Raw genomic sequence first — 16,899 nt, 5'->3', positions numbered from 1 at the left:
GGGAGGAAGTGGGGAAGAGAGAGGGAGGGAGGGAGGGAGAGAGAAGGAGGGAGGAAGAAAATCATAAATAAGGGTGATCAGTTGGGGTTGAGATTAAGTACAGCCTTTCCCTTACCTTAGTATTCATGTACATGACAAAGGCCTTCTTTTTCTTTAACCTTTTCTTTTCTATTTGAGAATATGGATGGTTAATCTATAGTTGTCTAATCTTTAACTTGTTTACATGGCATTTAATGAGTGCCAAAACTAGCAAGACAAAGAACTGATCCTAACAGGGTTGTTCCATGCTTCATTGCTTGACACTTTAAATTTTTGTATAAAGAGACTTTTTATAAATACACATTTGGTCTCATTTATCTGTTATGTATTTACCAACTGGTAAAAATTCTTCCCTGAAAAGTAGCAAAAAGAAAACTAAGTGAAGATTGCCCTCCACATTTGCACATGTGTTTGTGATTCAAGTTGTTGTCTCCCAGACCATCAGAGGGGGATGTATTAGTTTCTGGTTTGGTTTCATGTCTCCCTCAAGCTGATGGGAACCGAAATTTGCCAGAGGAGCTTCAAAAGGTGATCATATCTATGGAACAGAGACCAAAGTAGCTGAGCAATCAGCTTCTGATAAAAGACACTTAAAACTCAAACTCATTGTTAGGTGGAGTGACTGGTGGTTGCCAAATTGCTGTCATTTTGAGAGTGTTGGTATTTTTGAAATGAATGGGTAACTCCCTTTGTTATTTTTTTAACCTCACAATTTTTTCCATATGCTCCATCTCTGTATCCTTCAAAGTATTCTATATGAATTTATACAACTAAAAAGAGTACACCAATGCAACAGTGGAGCTCTGCTATCATAGATGTGGTTGCTCCATCTAATGGTAGAGCCTATCCCTATTTGCCTATTCTATAGTAGTCTTGTTTTTGTCCTTTCTTCTATTCAGTACAAAGGATTCACCCCACATGTTGGTAGCTATTCTTACATGACATAGCATGTATATTAATAAAGAACTCAAACTTTCCATTTGTTGTTCCTTACTCTTGCTATGTGACTAGATCTTAAAAATAAACTCAAAAACTAGGCATGATGTGCATACTTGTAAGAAAAAGAAAGAAAGGAAGAAGGGAGGGAAGAGAGAGAGAAGGAAGGAAGGAAAGAGGGAAGAAAGGAAAGAGGAAAGGAAGGAAGGAAGGAAGGAAGGAAGGAAGGAAGGAAGGAAGGAAGGAAAGAAGGAAGGAAGGATGGGTGGAAGGAAGGAAGGATGGAAGAAAGGAAGGAAGGAAGGAAGGAAGGAAGGAAGGAAGGAAGGAAGGAAGGAAGGAAGGAAGGAAGAAAGGGAGAGAGGGAAGAAAGGGAGGTAGGGAAAGAAGGAAGAAAGAAAAGAAGGGAGTGAGGGAAAGAAGGAAAGAAGGAAGGAAGGAAGAAAGTAAGGAAGGGAGAAAGGAAGGAAAGAAGGAAGGAAGGAAGAGAGGAAGGAAGAAAGGAAGGGAGGGAGGGAAGGAAGGAAAGAATGAAGGAAGGAAGGGAGAAAGGGAAAGAAGGGAGGGAAGGAGGGAAGGAAGGAAGGGAGAAAATAGGGGAGAGAAAGAAGAAGGAAAGAAACAAAGCTAAGACAAGTCACTTAAACAATTTGGGCCTCAGTATTCCCTGGTAAGATGAAGGAATTGAACTAGGTAGCACTTGAGGGCTGTTTTTGTGCTAAATCTATGTCCTATAATCATGAACTTTGATATTGAAGCAGGAAATGTCTTAGGAAATCCTTATCTGTGATGACGTCTCCTGAATTTAGCATAATAAAAAATAACTTGACCTAAAATAGCAAGTCTGAGGTTATAGCAGGTTAACTTTTAAACAATGTCCTGAGACTTTCCATGACTCAGTTTCTTTTTCTGTATAATGAGTAAAATGTCTGTCCAACCTAGCTGATAGGACTCTTATGAAAATAAGACTCTAGCTTTGTCCATGCCCATTTTATGCCTCAACTTTCTTTTTTTTTTCTCTTTTCTAAATGGGTACATGTCTTTAAAAAGCATTAGAAGTCTGTGGCAAGAGCTCTGGTATATAATTTTTCAAGTCTATTCTTATTTCCCAAAGAATTCAGCTCTTTTTTACCCTTTGATACCCAGGCAGGGATAGGGAGAAAAACTCTATGCCATAGGGAGCAGTATAAACTAGAAAATACCACTAATCTACATCAGTAGGATTTGAAAAAACAATGGATCATTTCTTAAAAACAATGGCACCAACAACCCCACAACTGTGATCTTATCAGAGTGGGGAACTACTGATAAGCTATTCCCTCTATCAATGTTAGAGAGAACCTTCTCTTTAATTTTGTTGGTGAGAGTTGCTTCATATACTGTGAGGTTCAGTGATTTATCCAATGTCACAATGCTAGTCTGTGATAGAAGTTGTTATTGAAGTCAGATCTTCCTGACTCCAAAGCCAACTCTCTCCACTACTCTGTGCTGCCTCTTGAGGATTTGATATGAAACAATTAAAAAGGAAAAGATCTACTTTGGGTAGTCAATCACCCACGTGACTATCAAATATATCTGGGCCAAGTCTCATTGTACTTAATCATTGTAAAGTTTGTGTGCTCTTGAGGTACACAAGTATAGTAGCTGCTGCCTCAAAAAAATTTCTCTCTCTCTTTCAAAATCTTTTTGATTCTTCAATGTACGCATTTCTCAGCATTCATTTATTTATTTTTGACCATCAGGATGAGATTTGGTTTTGGATTTGGTGGGGGTATCTAAGGAGAAGAGGAATTTGAAAAGGAAAAGAGAAAAATAAACATCAGAGAAGGGGGAAGAACCAAAGAGGCAATATCCCAGATACTTGAAGACAGAGAATTCAGAAGTAAGAGTTGCCCGACGATGTCAAATACCATAGAGATATGAAGGAGATTTAAAATGAAGGAAAGATCACTGGAGTATAATTCAAACAATGTATCTCAGGATATAGATGATTAGTAGGAATACACTGGATGTTGTATAGTTTTGGTGATGAAAACAAATGAAGGACATAAAATGACAGCAACTCAGACTAGAATCTAAACATAGAGATACAATGGTAAAAGGGAAATACAAGACAGAAACTGAAGAAGATAATGTGTTAAAAACATCTACAAGCAAAATCTCAAAGTAATATGTAGATTGGACAAAGTCCCATTGATCATTATTAGAAAGGTTAAAAGGTTTAAAAGAAAGGAGCAAAAAATAGTTTAAAATAAGAGTGAAAGAGGAAAAATGGGAATTATGCAAGAAAGTTATGAAAAGAATTTTACACTAGAGGTACAAAGAGCAACTGGGTAATATAGTAGATAGAGGCTTGGAATCAAGAAGACTCATCTTTCTGAGTTCAAAACTGGCCTCAAATACTTACTAGCTATGTGATCCTAGGCAAATCATTTAACTTTGTTTGCCTTGGCTTCTTCATCTATAAAATGAGCTGGAGAAGGAAATGGAAAGCCACAGAACATTGTTGAATAAAAAACTTTATAAAATTAGGATTCTCCTAATCCTAAAGATTTTTATTCCATAAGGCATGAAGAAATAATAAAACAAAATTAAAATATTGTAAAAATAGAATAAAAGTGAAATATCTTAGAGGAAAAAATATCTTAAACCTGGAAAATAGATCGAGGAGAAATAACACTAACTTAGAAAAAGAAATTGAACTGCTGGAATAACTGGAAATTAGGATGGCAGAAATTAGGCATGGACCCACACTTAACACAGTATAGCAAGATAAGATCAAAATGGGTCCATGATTTAGACATAAAGAATGAGATTATAAATAAAGTGGAGGAACATAGGATAGTTTATCTTTCAGACTTGTGGAGGAGGAAGAAATTTGTGACCAAAGACGAACTAGAGACCATTATTGATCACAAAATAGAAATTTTTGATTACATCAAATTAAAAAGCTTTTGTACAAACAAAACTAATGCAAACAAGATTAGAAGGGAAGTAACAAACTGGGAAAACATCTTCACAGTTAAAGGTTCTGATAAAGGCCTCATTTCCAAAATATATAGAGAACTGACTCTAATTTATAAGAAACCAAGCCATTCTCCAATTGACAAATGGTCAAAGGATATGAACAGACAATTTTCAGATGATGAAATTGAAACTATTACCACTCATATGAAAGAGTGTTCCAAATCACTATTAATCAGAGAAATGCAAATTAAGACAACTCTGAGATACCACTACACACCTGTCAGATTGGCTAAGATGACAGGAAAAAAATAATGATGATTGTTGGAGGGGATGCAGGAAAACTGGGACACTGGTACATTGTTGGTGGAGTTGTGAACGAATCCAACCATTCTGGAGAGCAATCTGGAATTATGCCCAAAAAGTTATCAAACTGTGCATACCCTTTGACCCAGCAGTGCTACTACTGGGCTTATACCCCAAAGAGATACTAAAGAAGGGAAAGGGACCTGGATGTGCCAAAATGTTTGTGGCAGCCCTGTTTTAGTGGCTAGAAACTGGAAAATGAATGGATGCCCATCAATTGGAGAATGATTGGGTAAATTGTGGTATATGAATGTTATGGAATATTATTGTTCTGTAAGAAATGACCACCAGGATGAATACAGAGAGGCTTGGAGAGACTTACATGAACTGATGCTGAGTAAAATGAGCAGAACCAAGAGATCATTATATACAACAATGATACTGTATGAAAATGTACTCTGATGGAAGTGGATTTCTTTGACAAAGAGATCTAATTCAGTTTCAATTGATCAATGATGGACAGAAGCAGCTACACCCAAAGAAAAAACACTGGGAAATGAATGTAAACTGTTTGCATTTTTGTTTTTCTTCCTGGGTTATTTTTACCTTCTGTATCAATTCTCCCTGTGCAACAAGAAAACTGTTTGGTTCTGCACACATACATTGTATCTAGGATATACTATGACATATTCAACATATATAGGACTGCTTGCAATCTAGGGGAGGGGGTGGAGGGTGGGAGGGAAAAATCAGAACAGAAGTGAGTGCAAGGGATAATGTTGCAAAAAAATTACCCTGGCATGGGTTCTTTCAATAAAAAGTTATAATAATAATAATAATAAAAAAGAAATTGAATAAGCCATTGGTGAACTCCTTAAGAAAATAACCCTAGGAATGGATGGATTTTCAAGTGAAATCTACCAAATTTTTAAAGAGAAATAAGTTTCAATACCACACACAGTTTGAAAAACAAAACCAAAGTAAAAAAAGGTAAAGAACTACTGAAGTTCTTCTGTGACATATGAACTTCATGCCTTAAGCAGGGAGAGCAAAAACAGAGAAACAAAACAAAAGATCAATTACTTTTAAGAATATTGATGCAAAAATGTTATGTTAGCAAAAAAAACTTGACAAAATTATTACAGAGATTATTTACTACAACCAGATTGGATTCATGCTAGGAATATAGAGCTAGTTCAATATTAGGAAAATAGTAAACATAATTGACCATGTCAATAACAAAACATCAAAATTAAGATTATTGTCTAAATAGATGGAGAAATTTTTTTTGATAAAATACATCACCAATTGAAGGGGATAAGTTTCAGAAAAAAAAAATGGAAGACCTGTATAAACTTTTGCAAAGTGAAGTGAACAGAAAAGGAATAATAATGTATACAAAAATATTGTAAAGATAATCATCTTTGAAAAATTTAATAACACTGATCTTAATAACTTAATAACCTACTACAATTCCAAAGGCTTCATGATGAAGCACGTTATCTACTTCCAGAAAGGGAAGTGATGAACTCAAAATAAATACTGAGATATATTTTCTTCTATTTTTTTTTCTTGGAACATAGCTAGTGGGGAAATTTTTTGGCATGTTCATACACACATATGTAAGGGATCTTATTTTTCTCAATGGGTAAGAGAAAGGATAGGAGAGAATTTGGAATGGATAATAAAACAATTAAATTTTTTAAAAATGTGTAATTTGATTCTGAGTAAGAAATAGAAAAGTTCATAAGCAGTTCCAATCAGCTGAACACAGGAACCTAGTGTTCGACAACCTCTCAAAGCCCAGCTATTGAAACTCAGCCTTTGACAAAAGCTTTTGGGAAAACTGGGAAATAGTCTGGCAGAAACTAGGCATAGGCCAGTATTTGACATCAAGGTAAACTCACAATGGGTGCATAATTTAAAAATAAAGGATGCTATCACAAGAAAATTGGCAGAGCAGGACAGAAATCACCTGTCAGATATGTGAAGAGGGAAAAAGTTTATAATCAAACAAGATCTATACAGATTCATGGGAAGGAAAATTGATAATTTCAATTATATAAAGTTAAGAAGTCTCTACACAAACCAACACAATGCTGCTAAATTTTTTAAAAGCAGAAAACTGAAGGAAAAAAATCTTTGCAGTAAGTTTCTCTGAATGTCTCATTTTTTAAATATATTAGAAACTGAGTCAAATTTTTAATGCTAAGAATCATTTCCCAATTGATAAATGGTCAAAGGATATGAATAAGCAGATTTCAGTAGAAGAAATCAAAGCTAATGATAGCCATATTTAAAAAACAATACATGAAATCACTAATAATTAGAGAAAATTAAAACCCTGAGGTACCACCTCATACCCATCAAAGTGACTAAGATGACAAAAAAGAGAGAAAAATAATAAATGCTAGAATGGCTTGGGAAAACAAATACACTGGTATACTATTGGTGGAGCTGTGAACTTGTTCAGCCATTATGGAAATTAATTTGGAATTATGTCAAAAAATGGCTATAAAATTGTGCATACCTTTAGATCCTGAAATGCCATTATGTACTAAAAAGATCAAGAGAAAGAAAAAGGATCCATGTGAAAAAAATATTTACTAAACTGGAAGTGATCTTATAGACCAGCTCATCTAACCACCTCATTTTAAAGATAGTAAAATTGAGACTCAGGGAGAGAAAATGACTTATTATAGAGAAATCATATGATCATAAATCTAAATTGGCAGGAATCTCACAGATTATCTAATCCAATTATCTCATTTTTAGATGAGGAAACATAGAACAAAAGAGATTAGGATGCCCAGGTTATAAAGGTAGCAGATAGCACAGATGTGATTTGAACCCAAATCCTCTGACTGTAGGTCTAGAATGTTTTCCATTGAATCAATCATTCTCTAACTATAGATCTTCCATTTTTATTGTGGTGCAGTTAATATTCTAATGAGAGAAAATTTATTTTATTTGTTATTGGGGCTCAACAGAACATGAGCAGGGAAGCAAAAATACAGCTGAATCTTCTTAAATCCAATCACTTGATTTGGTATGCCAATTGGACATCAGAAGATGCAATTGTATGTGTGTGTATATGGGCATGTATATATTTATAAATAAATTTGTATATGTATGCTTCAAGATAAAGAAGATGTACATTTTTATATCTGAATTGAAACATAGTCAACTCGGTTATAAATATAAGATGAATAAATCCACCAAAAAGCATACGTGGATTAAGCACCTACTATGTGCCAAAGACTGTGCTAGATGATGATAATGCAAACACAATGAATGAAATAATCCCTATTCACAAGAAACTTATATTGTAAGGAGTCAAGAAAATGAGTGCATATGTATGAAATAAATGTAAAGAGTGAATAAAAAATAAATCAAAGCATTTTGATAGGGTGGGCATCAGGAATGGCTTGAACTGTGCTCTTAATGAAAAGAGAGACTCTGAGGTGGAAGTGAGGAGGAAGTGTGTTCCAGATTTGGAAGACAATGATTGCAAAAGCACAAATACATTTGTGAGAAATAGCGAGAAGGCCAATTTGGTTGGATAGCAAATTATAAGAAGGGTAATAACATACAATGAGGTAGAAGTCGAAATTGAGACCAGGCTGTGCTTTAAAATATAAAGCTTATATTTTTTTCTACAGATAATAGGGAGCCATTGAATCTATTGAGTATTAGAATCATTTGTTCAGATATGTGCTGCTTCATTTTGGCAGCAGTGGAGGATGGACTGTAATGGTGAGACATGAGTCAGTGATATCACTTCGGAGAATATTACATCAATGTAGGTGACAGATGGTGAAGGACAGAAACAAGGAGGTCCCTATGTGAACAGAGGGAAAAAAATAAGATGATGTAAGAGGTAATGTGTATATCCAAGAGGCAAGTTTAGCAACTACCTGGATATGTGAAGTGATGGAAGGAGAGAAGTTGAGAAAAGCAAAAAAGTTATGAACCTAGAAGACTGGGAGAATAATAGTTCCTTCAACAAAAATAGGGAGGTTTGGTACAAGAATGGGCTCTTGTGGAGAGGAGGAGAATGATTTAAATTGTGGAGATGTTGAATTTAATGTTTCCAGGACAATTAGTGGGAAATGTTCAATAGGTGATTAATGATATAGGACTGATGGTCAAAGGAGTGACTAGGACTGGATATAGAGATCTGAGCTTCATTGGCATCATGATGCTGATTAAGCCCATAGGACCTGATGAGGTCACATAGAAAGAAATAGAGAGGATAATAATGAACCTGAGGAAGAGCTTTGGGAAACACCCACAGTTAGAAGGCATGATAGGGATGGTGAACCTACAAAAAATTTGGAGAAAGGGCAATTTGAGGGATAGGCAGGACAAAGTCATGTTATAAAAGTCCAGAGAATAAAGAATATCCAGAAAGAGTGGATGGCAAAAATATCAAATATGGAGGCAAATATATCAGATGAGGATTGAATAAACAAGCAAATCTGACAATAAAAAATTACTGGAATGGCACTTGTTATGATAGCAAAAGTCAATATCCATCAATTAGAGAATGGTTAAATTCATGGTATATGAATGAAACGAAATATTGCTGTGCTATAAAAATTGTGAACATGATAAATACAGGATCAAGGAAAGATTTATACAATATGATGCAGAGTGAAGTGATCAGAGCCAAGAAAACGATATGCGCAATAATTATAATAATGGAAATGGAAAGAGCAACCACAAGATGATCAAAGTTGCAGTGAATAAGCTTTGAGCCAAAGTAGAGATGGGAGAAGATACTCCCATCTCCTCTTTTGGAGATATGGAAAGTCTCTAGGTGTGCTATGTAACACATAGTATGTTATGTTAATACAATATATGGAAGATTAAGTCTGGAGTCCATTCCCCTAGCTCAAACATTTAGATGTATGTGACCCTAGCCAAGTCAATGAACCTCAGTCTGCCTCCGATTCCTAAATTGTAGATTGAAGATAATAATAGTTCCTACTTCCCAGTATTGTTGTGAGCATGAAATGAGGTAATCTTCATTAGTAATTAGCACAGTGTTTCACACTTAGTAAGTTCTTAATAAATGCTTCTTTCTTTCTCTATTGATCGTCTTTGCTTATTTTTTCTCCTTTTTTTCTTTAAAAACATTATTTATTATATAGGAGATATCTCTTTGGTTTGGGGGAGAGTCTAGGGAGAAGGATACTGGGAGAATTTCTGATAATAAAAAAAGATAGCAACAAAAATAACTTTTAAATGATATTATTGGTAATTTTATAGGAAGTAATTTCAATTACATGATGGAGTCAGAAAACAGATAGTAGAGAGTTGAAAAGTGTGTCGATCCATAAGAATAAATGCTATCTATATTCCATGCTCTGTGTTTTGTGCTGGAGAGGAAGAAAGGCAATGATAGGTAGCTTATTGTCCTTAAGGACACTTGAAGGCAGGGAAAGAACCAGTATGTAGAGTGAGGTGGAAAATTAGAAGCAAAGAGGGGATGAGTGAAGTTGTAATCTTCAAAAAATTGAGAGGAGATAAAATCAAGGGCAAATGTTGAGGGAGATTTTACCTTCTATAGTGGATTCTGTCATCTTTCAGAGTTAGCTGCAAATATTCTCCTTCTGGGATAATTTATTTCTTTTGAGGTCTAGCATCTGATGTACCATATTGTTGGTCTCATATTCCAATATTATTGCACATGTTCCTGTCTTCACATTTGTCATCATTACCCACTCCCATCTCCTTTCCCAGAGTTTCTGATAATGAGTGACCCTTCTTGCAAATTACTGGAGGAAAAAGAAAAAGATGAAATCATAACAGAAAAGATATGAAAAGAAATAAAGCTAAAGTAAATTGTTCTCTCTCACGCACGGTATCAAATGCTTCTCCAAAACTGTTTATCTTTCTTATATTTTCATCATCATTTCCATGAATGAATATCCATTAATCACCTAGGTTGGAACTATAAAAAAGATAATGATAGTATGCTCACCCTCTTTTAATGTACATTATGATAACACCTACTTGAATAATTATTGCTAAAGAATTAAGTGTAGTACATTAGCAATTTTCTAAAATTATTAAAATTTTTCCTTAACAAGCTTGAGCCTTTTATATATTAAATGTGTATAGAACTTTTTACTTTAGACAAATTTGGGTGGTTATCTTTTGATTTAACCTCACTTCACTTAGAAATATATTCCTTTCTCCTCTTGCCCTGATAACAAAAAAAGAAAAAGAAAGAAAAATAGCAATTCAGCAAAACTAAAAAAGAAATTGACCAAGTCTAACAATAAATGCAATGCTCCCTAAACATAGTTTCCTATCTGTGCAAGGAAGGCAATAAAGAATATTTTCCTCTATTCTTCAGGGCCAAGCTTGAGTATCATAATGACACAGTCATTTCATGTTATATATTCTTGTTATTGTGTACCGTAGTGTTCTGGTTGGTTTTCTGGAGGTCTCTGCACCAGCTTTCATTTCAGTAAAGTAATCGCCATGAGAATAGCCAGGTGTTAAAGTCCAAATTCTTTATTTTCTCCTTGCCTGGGACCTGGGCTAGCTTGGTCTCAGTGGAGGGAATGCAGGAGGACAGGCCAGCCACTACAGTAGTGTGAGATGGACTAAATGTATCTCTGAGTCCGAACCTGCCTGAGTTTGTCCCAGTTTATATGCTCTATTATAATTAGATCATTTACAGTATATGAGTATAAACCAATCATTAGATCACTAGGGAACCATTATTTGTTGTCAGATTAAATCAATCATACTGAACTAGAGAACTATTAATCACCATACTAAACTAGATAACCATGGTCTTATCAATTGCATTGACTTAATGCCTTATAAGAATCATTGTTTCAAGTACAGAGTTCTGGCCCATAACCGTGTACCTTTCCTTTTATGATGTTGTGACCATGATGTTTATCTTTTCCCTCCTTTTAATAACTTCATTTGTTTTTGTTTTTGCTGAGGCATTTGGGGTTAAATGACTTGCCCAGGATCACACAGCTAGGAAGTGTTAAGTATCTGAGGTCAGATTTGAACTCGGGTCCTCTTGACTTCAGGACTGATGCTCTAACCACTGCTCCAACTAGCTTCCCCACTTCATTTGTTTTTAATTCAAATAAGTCTTTAGATGTTTTTCTATATACATCATCTTCACAAATGTCTGTGGCACAATAATGTTTCACTATAATCCAGTACCCGAGTTTTAGTCAGTTCCTAGATGATGAGTATCTAGGTGGTTTCCAGGAGAAAATTTCCCACTTTTCCATTATAAGAGTTTTGATTTCCTTGGGATATATGGAAGGGATCTCTGGGTCAAATGATAATGGACATTTTCATTACATTCTATATCATTTTACAAAATGGTTGGACGCAATTATATCTTCACTGGCAAAATATCATTATATTTTCCTTTCCATGACCTATCCAAAATGGTTTTGTTTTCTTTGCCAGTTTCCTGAGTGTAAGGTGAAATCTCTGACTTGCTTTGAATTGTATCTCTTTTATTTTTGGTGATTTGAAACACTCATTGCTATGACTAGAAATTGTTAACAGTTCTGTGATTTGTTCACTGTCAAAAAAAATATCAAGTGATATTTTGATCACTTTTTCCATTGGGAATATCACTTGATTTAGTAATGAGTGTCCCAAAAATCTTGTGCACTAAGATTTTTGAGACAACCCACATATTAGTGCTAATTCTCTATTAATTTTGGATTTCTCTTCATAACATGCAAATATTTTCTCCAACCAATAATGTTCCTTCTCATTTTAGTTACATTGATTTTGTTTACAAAAAAGCTATTGAATTTCATGCAATTTAAAGTATTTATTTTATGATGAGATAGCCCTTGTTTTATTAACAATTTGCTTTATCATGGATGAAAAAAATACCTCATCTATTTCTCTCCTCTTTTCTTTATGTCATGGCTTTTAATATTTTTTGCTTTGTATCCTTATTACTTAGTACAATGCCTTGCATATAATAGGTACTTAATAAATGTTTATTGACTGATTGAAATCACATAATCTGTTTTGATATTATTATCTTAAAGTAGTGTAAGATGTTAATATGACCCTAATTTCTGCCTTCCACATTTTTAGCATTTCTTATTAAGTAGGGAGTTTTTCCACAAATAATTTATAAAAGGTCCTGATCTGTGTAGATAATATGTCCCTGGAAGTAGTTATATATATATTCAAATTCACACTAATGAAAGTGAAAGTTATATATAAGATGTCATAATTGATTCCAGTCCAGTGGAAATATGAAGTGCACATTTGAATAATCCCATGGGTCTGGAGAGACATTATTAACACTAATCAAATATTCTCAATTTTACCTAATGCTGGATAATTAAGATGGATTGTTTCTGATTTTTTTTCTAATCTATTCTGTTCCACAGATCCATTTTTCTATTTTTCTTTAAAAATTAATACTAAATAGTTTTGATATTTACTATTTTATAGTATAGTTTGATGCCAGGAAGTGCTATTATTCCCTCATTACTATCTTTTTCTCCATTATTTCCCTTGAGGTTTTAGACCTTGTACTTATACAAAATAAGCTTATTATTTTATTTAGTTCTAAAAATATTCCTATGACACTTCAAATGCTATAACGATTAATTTGTAAATTAGCTTAGATTGTATAATTATTTTACTATGTTATTAGGCACGATCCAACACTATCACTTCAATTGTCTAAATTATTTCTTTAAAGACTATTTTGTAATTGTATCTAAACAGATATTGAGTATGACTGGGTAGGTTTATGCCAAAAAATATTTGAGGATTTTGTAGCTATTTTGAATATGATTTCTCTTTCTGTGGCTGCATTCTGAATTTTATCTTTGCTATGTAGATTTTATCCTTGATACACACACACACACACACACACACACACACACAATTGCTACATATGTGGATTTGTGTGGATTTATTTCATAGCTCTTTTTTCTAAGTTGCTTGAATTATCTTAACTATTTTCTTTGCTAATTCTCTGTTATTATAAGTAAATCATCATATTGTCAGCAAATATGGATTCTTTGATCTTCTTTTTGTCTCTATGTCTTTAATTTCTTTGTCTTATGACTGTCCTTAGCATTTTTAGAATCTTGATGTCAAATAACAGCCGAAAAAGCAATTGTTCTATTTGTATTAGGAAATCTCCCAGTGGTTCCCCATTCATAATAATATTGGATTTAGTTTTAGATGCAGAATTTTTATTATGGTTTTTTAATGGTCCTTCTATACTTCTGCTCTATGGAATATTCAGCTTAAATGAATATCATACTTTAATAATAACATGAAAACAGCAATTACAATAAAATAACTAACATTTATATGGTATCTATTACATATCAGGCACTGTTGTAAATGTTTTACAAATATCTCACATGACCATGATGGCAAAGTGAAGTAAGTGCTATTATTATCTCCATTTTATGGATGAGGAAACTGATACTGATTGAATTTAAATGACTTACCCAAAGTCATACAGCTAGTAAGTATCTGAGTGCAGATTTGAATTTGGAACTTCCTGACTTCAGGCCTGTACTCTATCCACTGTGCTGTCCAGCTGCTTTTCTCAAAGGATTTTTTTGCATTTGTTGAAGTCTTATTAATAATGTCCTTTGTGTTCCTAATGCTAATTCATTCTTGATTCTGTGGTATAAATTAAATTTGATCATAGTAAATAGGGTTTTAGAACTATTTCTTTAGAATTTCTGCTCATATTTTAATTAAAATACTTGATTCATTCATTTTTAAGGAATAATGATTTCTAATTTTCTCTGTTTGCATTATCTTACTATAGCTATTTGTCAATTTTTAAAAACAAAAGAGTTTGGTATAGAATTCTTTCTCAGTTTCTGACAATTATTTGGAGAGTAAAGTTATTATTTGTTCTTTGAGTTCTGGGTAGAATTTACCTGGAAATCAATCTGGACTAGAGTAGTTGTAGCCCACCACTACCCTATCCTACTTTTTAGTAGTTCCTTTACTGCTAGTCCATTTTCTTTCTCTGCAGTTGGAATGGTTAAGATGTCTCTTTTGTGCTGTTAATTTGTTATTTCATACTTTTGTTGTTAATCTACTTCTTTTGAATACTTAATTTTTCTGGAATATAAGTATGTACAGTAGATTAAGCTTTGACTTGAAAATCTCCTCATTTGTAAAACAAGGATAATAGTAGAACCTATTTCCCCTGGAAGGTAGGAGATAATTTGTTAAAACATTTTGCAAATGTTAAAGCTCTATTAAAAAAAATTCTGCTTATATGCAAAGTGCTGAGAAGGAATACAAATAATGAGACTGAAAGATAATCAGTCAGTAGCTCCAGAGTTGCTCAGAGATCTAGGAAAAACTACAAAGCTTGGAGGCAACCTCCACCATGTCAAGTAAATCCTCTGTGGGCATTCATGTAAGGAACTTGAGTAGGAAATGTGCAAGATGAAAAATTCCTTAGTGAGTTAGGAAATATCTTGGTTGGTCCAGCACTTGAACTAATGAGATCCTGGTTTCACTGATGCTTGGAATTTGAATATCATTGGGTTCTTCTTCTTGGGCTTTATAATCCTATTCCTCCAGGCTTGCTTTTCATTCTTATTGTCTAGTTATATTTTTAATTTAGCAAATCTTTTTTGTGTGCCTAGTAGGTTAAAACTAGCTGTGTGTGTGTGTGTGTGTGTGTGTGTGTGTAGTTATAGAACATCCTGTGTGGTGCTCAATCTCAATGCACTGACATCAGGGAAACATTTAATAACAATGCACCACTCAATAGTAATGGAAGGTGTTACTTGCTTTTCAGTCAAAATTATGCCCCAGACCTTGGTCGGAAAGTTCTCTAACAGCTTTTCTAAAATTGGTATTGCCAGAATCAATAGTGTTCCATCCCTAGAGCTCCATGGAATGGAGATACATCATTAGAAAGGAAAGGGTAAGAACCACTTTCCAGGAAAAAAAAGAACTAGAATGGTGAGTGGTGGTAATGGGTGAGTTGTTTGTTCTGCTGTGATAAGAAGATATAGAATCTGTCTTTTGTGCATGTTTTCCACTCCTGAGTTATTATTGGGGATGATTCTTTCCCAAATTAGTTGCATGTGCACACTTAATTAGTTAATATTAACTTCTCCCCAAAGGAGGAATTTTCCACCATTTTTTAACATGGGTTGCATGATGAGGGAGGGGGAACATGTCAAGGAGGAACATGCAATAGGAGGACTAAGAAGTCTGTTAATTCCTAGCCAATTGGAGTGATGAGGAAGGGACCTTGTACTTCAGAAAAGGAAAAAAAAAGGCCCATTCCTGTCTATAAACTTAGATTTGCCTAGGGACTGCCCCTAGGTGAATTGTTATTTCTTGCAAGAACTGTAAATAAACCCACTTAATACAGTCCTGAGTCTTTTTTATCTTTGCAGCAATTTTCTACAAAACTGATCTCCATGATTTCTCATATTTCCTCCAACTCTAAGCTGTTGTGATTCCAAGGTGGACAAATACCAGACACAATGGATTTTATTGGGATGAGAGGGTCTTATTAAGTTTTGAAATCATGCAAGATTTTAGGTTAGGTTAGTGACATAAATAAAGAAATAACCATTAAAAAAAAAACAACACAATCATTATAAACTTTTTAAGAACACGCAAAGCTCTCTGTGTGTGTGTGTATGTTTTGCCTTTACCATAAATAGTGGCCCTGTATGAGGCTCATTTCCCTTCATTTGAGCTCATCCAACAAAAGTGATTCTTCATTATGTCCTGCTTTTATAAACCAAGATCTATTTTGACGTGGTTACATAATTCTGTGGCCATCTGTGCTCTTCTGCCTCCGCCTTCCTTCTCCTCCACTCTACCACAGGAGATGGAGGCTTTTTCTACCTATAATTTGTATAGACTCTGTAAGTAAGAAATGACTTAGCTTCCCTGTGTAGTTCATGTCATGATGGAATTCATGTACAGATCTATCGCCATAGCTACCCCTCCCATTTCTAAAGAGGTACTGAGTCTGCTACAAAGTATAGGCTATCGAGCAGAGATTAGGGATTTGCCCCTTGCAAGTGGTAAAGACACCTGACCTATGAATCAGTATTCAAAATGGTGCCCCTTGATTGCATTTCTTTTGGGAGGCATCTCTGAGCTATCCAATGTCTGTCACTCTCTGAAATTGTTGTTGTTCCTTCTTCATTCTTGAAGAGGACCAATGACCTCAGGAAGATGATGTCTTGACTTGCAAGTAAATTGTATTTAAGTGAAACAAAGCTGTGCAAAGTCATCAGTCTCACTGTCTCCTCCAGAGTCATCAGAGTCCAATGGCAAGATAGGAAGACTCACAATGGGCCCAAAATGCAGTTAAGGATCTCGATCTTTTTAAGCTAAAGTCTTTCCCAGGCCTTTTTGTCTTAGGCAACATCTATTCAGTGATTAAAAGCTAGATAAGAAAGGAAGAGAAAGATGGCTTACTTTAATTTTACTTAAAGAATCAATCCCAGAGGGGAAGACCCTCTAAATTTCTGACCAGAATAGAAATAATTGCTATTTACACTCATTCTGAATCATAAAAGCCCAAACAATGAGCAATGGAGAAGTGAACCAGGGTCCATTATTGGCCAATCAGTGAAAGTTAGAGAAATTTGGGTTTAAAGGCAT

Source organism: Sarcophilus harrisii, chromosome 6, assembly GCF_902635505.1.
Source record: "Sarcophilus harrisii chromosome 6, mSarHar1.11, whole genome shotgun sequence".
In the NCBI taxonomy this organism is placed as follows: Eukaryota; Metazoa; Chordata; class Mammalia; order Dasyuromorphia; family Dasyuridae; genus Sarcophilus; species Sarcophilus harrisii.
The sequence above is the reverse complement of the archived record's forward strand: the minus strand, read 5'-3'. Positions refer to the sequence as shown.